This window comes from Chiloscyllium plagiosum, unplaced genomic scaffold (genome assembly GCF_037043375.1).
Source record: "Chiloscyllium plagiosum isolate Xiang-an unplaced genomic scaffold, Cpla_swu_hap1 HiC_scaffold_9, whole genome shotgun sequence".
Lineage (NCBI taxonomy): Eukaryota > Metazoa > Chordata > Chondrichthyes > Orectolobiformes > Hemiscylliidae > Chiloscyllium > Chiloscyllium plagiosum.
Window position 1 is genome coordinate 118732160 of NW_028270147.1, and position 6000 is coordinate 118738159.

Consider the following 6000-nt stretch of genomic DNA (forward strand, 5'->3'; position numbering starts at 1 on the left):
CCTCAAAACAACTTCCAAAGATCCAAAAATGTGAATCCTTCTCTTGAACACCAGCTCCTCAGCCATGCATTCATCTGCTCTATCCTCCTATTCCTGCCCTCACTAGCTCATAGCACCAGGAGTAATTCAGATATTACTACTCTAGAGGACCTCCTTTTTAAATTCCTGCCTAACTGTCTGCAAACTCCCTTCAGAATCTCAACCTTTTCCCTTCCTGTGTCGTTGGTTCCAAAGTGTACAATGACCTCCTGCTGGTCCGTCTCCACCTTGAGAACATTCTGCACCCTCTCTGAGACATTCTTGATCCTGGCACCAGGGAAGCAACACACCATTCTGATTTTTCACTGCTGACCACAGAAACGTCTGTCTGTACCTCGGGCTAGAGAGTCCCCCAGCACAGTCGATCGTTTGGAACCCGACGTGCGTCTCATTACATTTGAGCCAGTGTCAATAACAGAAACTTGGCTGCTCATGCTAAGTACCCCTGAGTTTCCATCATCCCCTACATTTTCCAAAACAGCAAACTTGTTTGAAATGGGGATAGCCACAGAAGACTCCTGTACTACTTGCCTACCACTCTTGCCTTTCCTGGAGTTATGGTAAGAGTCCATGGGATCCAAGGCATTTTGGCAAATTGGATCCAAATATAAGGCAAAGCGTGATGGTGGAGGGTTGTCTTTGTGATTGGAAGCCTGTGACCAGTGGTGTAAGACAGGGATTGGGGCTGGGACCTTGCTGTTTGTAATGCACATCAACAAATTGACTGTGATTGTATAATTAGCAAGTTTTCAGAGTCCACATAAATTGGTAGTGTTATTGATATTGATTTGATTTTTATTTTACTTTATTGTCACATGTCCTCGAGTACAAAAGTATTGGAGTAGTGAAAAGTATGTAACGTCACCTCACAAGGTGTCATCTTAGGTACAAGGACCTCAGTCCAGAATCGTAAGAACAAGGTAGAAAGAAAGAATAAAGTTCAAAGTTACACGTTGCAGATCTTTTTAGTTTTAAGTAGAAAATGAAGAAATAAAGCTGAAAGTTCAAGCATGACAGCATTTCTTAAGAACTTAGCTACCATGGGATCATACTTTAAGTCTTCATCTTGAGACCGGAAGTCCACACTGAGGCCTTCCCGGGTGGAGAGCCGACCATATACAGAAAGGACCACTATGTGGGCTGAGAGACAACCACGCTGGGCCACTCAGAGATCACCACACTAGGCCGAGTGACCATCACGCTGGGCTGACAGTCGAGCATGCTGGGCCGAGAGGCCACCACATCGAATTGAGAGGCCATCATGTTGGACCAAGAGTCTGCCTTGTCGGGCTGGAAAGTCTCCCTGCCAGGCCAGGACACTGCCACACCAAGCCAAGAGGCCAACATCATTAGGTCTGCACTGGGTCAGAGGCCTGGCGACTGAGGCTGGGAGTCCATGCCCGGGAGAAGAAATAAGGGAGGAGGACAAAAGAAAAACACAAATGAAAATGAAAAGAGAAGTGGAATAGAAAGAAGAAAAGGAAACAGACGGAGCAGATGAACTCGGGCTGAAGCATCCTACTCTGCTGCCATCTTGGATTACTGGGTCTCAGGCTACAGTCTGATATTGGTCAGCTGGTAAATTGGGCAGAGCAATGGCAGATGTAATTTAATCCTGATACCTCTGAGGTGATCCAACTTGGGAGGTCTAATAAGGGAAGGTTATACACAATGAAAGACATGTGCCTTGAGTGCCCTTATGCATGAATCACAGAGGGTTAGCCTACAGGTACAACAAGCAATTAGGAAGGCAAATGGAATTTTGTCCTTCATTGCTAAAGGGATTGAGTTTAAAAAGCAGGAAGGTTATGTTGCAGCTGTACAGGGTGCTGGTGAGGCCACAACTGGAGTACTGCGTGCAGTAATGGTCTCCTTACTTGAAAAAGGCTATACTGGCACTAGAGGGGTGCAGAGAAAGTTCACTCGGCTGATTCTGGGGTTGAGGGGGTTGGCTTATGAAGGGAGACTGCGTAGACATGATATATTCATTGGAACTTAGAAGAATGAGGGGAACCTTATAGAAACAAATAAAATTATAAAGAGAATAGATAAGACAGAATTAGAGAGGATGTTCCCACTGGCAGGTGAAACTAAAACAAGAGGGTTTAGCCTCAAAATTAAGGGGAGCAGATTTAGGACTGAATTGAGAAGAAACATCTTCACCCAGAGGATCATAAATCTATGAAATTCCTTACTTAATGAAGAAATTGATGCTACTTCAGTAAATGTTTCAAAGCTAAGACAGATTTTTTTTAACAATAAAGGAATTAAGCGATACAGTGCGAGCAAATGCCAGGTCTTGCACTTTAGAAAAAGTAATACAGGCATGGTCTATTTTCTAAATGGTGAGAAAATTCATAAAGCCAAAGTACAAAGGGATCTAGGAATGCTAGTCCCGGATTCTCTAAAGGTTGACTTGCAGATTGAGTCTGTGGTTAAGAAAGCAAATGTAACGTTGCCATTTATCTCAAGACGATTGGAATGTAAAATGAGATGTGCTACTGAGACTTTATAAAGCTCTGGTTAGGCCCCATTTAAAACACTGTGTCCAGTTTTAGGCCCCACACCTCAGAAAGTACATACTGGCACTGGACTGTGTCCAGTGGAGATTCACACGGATGAGCCCTGGAATGGTAAGTCTAATATATGATGAATGGCCGAGGATCCTGGGATTGTATTCATTCGAGTTTAGAAGGTTGAGGGGAGGTCTAATAGAAACCTACAAAATAATGCATGGCTTAGAAAGGTTGGATGCTGGGAAATTGTTTCCGTTAGGTAGGGATACTATCATCCGTGGGCACATCCTGAGAGTTAGAGGGGGTTAGTTTAAAATGGAACTGAGGAGACATTTCTTCAGCTAGAGAGTGATGGGCCTTTGGAATTCATTGCCACAGAGCGCAGTGGTGGCCGAGATATTAAATGTCTTCAAGGCAGAGATTGATAAATTCTTAATCTTGCAATGAATTAAGGGCTACAGGGAGAGTGCGGGTAACTGTCCTTAAATGCCCATCACCCATGATTGAATGGCGGAGTGGACTCGATGGGCCAAATGGTCTTCCTTCCACTCCTATGTCTTTAGGTCTTATGTGGAGCTGAGTCCATGAAAAGGTCAACCATGATCTTATTGAATGGCAGAGCTGGGTTAAAGGGCCAGATGGCCTACTCCTGCTCCTAGTTCTTATGTTTTTATGTTCCTTGGGAGTAGTGAGGAACAAAGGGACCTTGGTGTACAAGTCCATCAATCCCAGAAGGCATCAACTCAACAGGGTGGTGAATAGACAATAGACAATGGACAATAGGAGTAGGAGTAGGCCATTCTGTCCTTCGAGCCTGCACCACCATTCAATATGATCATGGCTGATCATCCTAAATCAGTATCCTGTTCCTGCCTTAGCTCCATAACCCTTGATTCCACAATCCTTGGGAGCTCTATCCAACTCTTTCTTAAATGAATCCAGAGACTGGGCCTCCACTGCCCTCTGGGGCAGAGCATTTCACACAGCCACCACTCTCTGGATAAAGAAATTTCTCCTCATCTCTGTCCTAAATGGTCTACCCCATATTTTTAAGCTGTGTCCTCTGGTTCAGCACTCACCATTCAGCAGAAACATGTTTCCTGCTTCCAGAGTGGAGGTAACATGTTTCCGCTGATGGGTGAGTGCCAAACCAGAGTGCCGAACCAGAAGAAAGCATATGGGATGCTTGTCATCATTAGCCAGGGTGTAGAATATAGAAAGGAAGAATTCTTGTTGTTACCTGACAGAGCATTGGTTAGGTCATGTCTGGAATACTGTGCACATTTCTGGTCATGACACTGCTGGAAGAAAGTGATTGGACTGGAGAGGATACAGAGGAGATTAACCAGAATGTTCCCTGGGATGGAAAGTGTTAGTTCTGTGGAGAGACTGGATAGACTGGGTTTGTTTTCTCTGGGGGGAATCTGATTGAGGTATACAAAAATATGAAAGGCATAGACAAAGTCAATTGTGAGAATCTTTTCCCCATGGCAGACATGTCTATGACCAGAGGGAATAAGCTTACCGTGTGAAAAAGTGGTTTCGAGGGGTTTTGAGGACTTTTTTCCCCAGAGGGTGGTAGAAATATGGAATGTGCTGTTTGAGAAGGTGGTGTAGGCAGCTCCTCTCACAACATTTAAGAAACATCCAGATGAGCACATAAAATGCCAGGGCATGGAAGGCTACGGACCAAGTGCAGGTAAATGGAGTTTGGTGATTACTGATTGGCATCGACATGTCGACAAACAGAAGGGCCTGTTTGTTTGCTGTATGACTCTATGACAATGAAGAGAAGGATGTGGAAGCATTTTTCATGTCGTTAGTGAAGATAGCAACACAAGCGAGGTGGGAAAAACAGGTTGGACCTTGCCTGTGCAAAAATGAACTTGGGAAGCACAAGAGGTTTCTACATCCCTGTCAGAGGAATGTTCTCAGGATCATGAGGAGGTGAAAACGGCTATTCTAAGCACATATGAGTTGGCCCCAGAAACATACAGACAGATGTTTCAGAACATACACAACAGCCTGGACAAACCTGTACTGAGTTTAAGAGAGTTCAACAAAATAATGTTGACAGGTGGATAAGAGCATTAACAGCTGAGAATACTTACAATGCTCTCAGAGAAGTTATCCTTTGAGAAGAATTTAAAATTTCTTTCCCTTCTAGAATTATTCATGTAGAAGACCAAAGGGGAACAACAGTAAGACAGGCAGCTAGAATGGCTAATGATTATCGACTTCGTTAAAGCCAAAACCCTGCAGATGCTGGGATCCAAAGTAGACAAACAGGAGGCTGGAAGAGCACAACAAGCCAAGCAGCATCAGGAGGTGGAGAAGTCACCTGATGAGAGATCAATCCAGAAACCTTTTTCCCATCAGGCCCAGAAATGGGAGAAAAATAAAAATTGGGAGAGTGTGAGGAAGGCAGGGAGCCAGGGGAGAGAATGGACAGGAGGGAACAGCCCGAGAACTCCTCCTCAGATTCAGAAGGAAATTGCTGAGGGTGGAAGTGATGATCAGAAGCTGAAATGTTTCTTTTAGAATAAGGTGGGCCATGTGCGTTTGGAATGTTGAAAATTGTGAGGTAAACTCATGGGATTTATGGGAGTTAGTAAAAATGAGTCAGAGAAGGGAACACAAACTGACAATCCCATGGAGCAGGTTGTAGCTGTAACAATAACAAAAAGGCTGGAGGTGAATTCTGTCATTAGTAAAGGAAGTTGGAAGGTAGATGAGAGATGGACAGGATTTTTTTTTAAAAGGAATGGTGACTCCCTTTTCTTCAGCTAAACCCAGAACCAAACTGAGAGATACAGGCGCAACACAATCGCTTTTACTGGAGAAAGAATTGATTTTCCCTCCACAGAGCTCGATGGGAGCTAAGGTATTAATCAATGGGATTGGTGGAGAATATATTCCACTTCCATTTTGAAAGGTACAACTGGAATGTGATTTGTTATCAGGAGAAGTAATTGTCGGAGTGGGGAAAACATTCCCTGTTGAGGGAGTCGATTTCCTTCTGGGGAATGATTTGTCAGGACTAAAGGCAGTAACTTCCCCGATAATTACAGAATGTCCAAAGGAGGGCCAAGAATCAGAACAATGACAGGAACAGGTTCCTGGTCTCTCTCCTTCGTGTGAGGTAACCAGGGCAATGGTTCAACAAAATCCATCAATAAGGGTTGATGTGACACCACAGGCAAGTGAAACTTTCCGAAAGGGTGAAGATAATCCAGGTGGAGTGTTTGGTATGATGTCCCTAATTACAGCAGATCCAAAAAGCAGATCCTGAATGAAATAAATGAGCACAGTCAGCTCATACTGAGGTCGAGGCTGGAAGGGTTTCAGAGTGCTATTACCTTCAGAATGGAGCGCTGATGAGGAAGTGGAGATCCCCCCCGCCCATGGACCCCCAGATGAAGAATGGGCGGTTTGATATTGGCTA